A 972-nucleotide genomic window follows, 5' to 3' on the forward strand; every position below is an offset into this window, starting at 1 on the left:
TTTCCCTAAGGAAATGTGAAAATGTCACTGGTTGTTGCTTCTATGTCCTGTAAGTTTACGTCTCTATTTTATGTTCTGAAGGGGAAAAAGCTCACAGTCAGAGAGAAAAATAATTTTTCCTGCTGCTAATAAGCTATGTATGCCCAAAAGGTTATTTTCTGAATGTTTTTTCAAAAATCCTATGATTCAAAGTAAGGGATTTGGTAAACTATAATGGATAACTGTGAGAAATGAGAAATTAAATGGGGTCTGGAATCTTTTATATATTTCAAGTTTAAAATCGGTTTGGTCTCTGCATCATTAAAACTCAACTTTCACCAGCTACAAATTTCCGTCTTTGTTCCAAAGGCTATTGTTGTTTGAACAGAGAGGAAAGGAAGCTTTCAGAGGCCATTTGCACAGTGCAAATGAGAGCAAAAATCAACGGGGCCACAGGTGTTAATGAGAGAATGGCTGATGGTGGACTCGGACACAGGAACTTTATCTTAAATTTTAAAAGTTTTTCAGTCGGTCATGGGTGGTCACAGTAAAATGAATTACTTTTAGAAAATAAATATTGAGTGATTCGAGACGTTTTAAATAATTATAATCACACTGCAGATCTTGCGTTTTGACTTAAACTTCACATTTAAGCAACCAACCTGTACTTAGAATTTCTAGATCTTAATATATGTACATAGATTTTGCAAAATGATATAGACACATATATAGCATTTAGACCAATGCATATGAAAATACATTTCTTTCAAGAGATAAGCAAACACTGCAGCTTCTTCCCCTATCAACTCACCGAAGTAATACTTACTCTGTTTTTCATATATCTAGCTCTTCATACGCCGAACTGTCAAATGGCTTTTTCCATCCAATACTATCTCATCTTATCCTCAGAACTCTGTAGGTCAGGGATTATTATTCTCATTTTAGAGATGAAGAAACTGAGGCTCAGAGAATGATATTGACGAACTACCAAGA

Source organism: Pteropus alecto, unplaced genomic scaffold (assembly GCF_000325575.1).
Source record: "Pteropus alecto unplaced genomic scaffold, ASM32557v1 scaffold3, whole genome shotgun sequence".
NCBI lineage: Eukaryota > Metazoa > Chordata > Mammalia > Chiroptera > Pteropodidae > Pteropus > Pteropus alecto.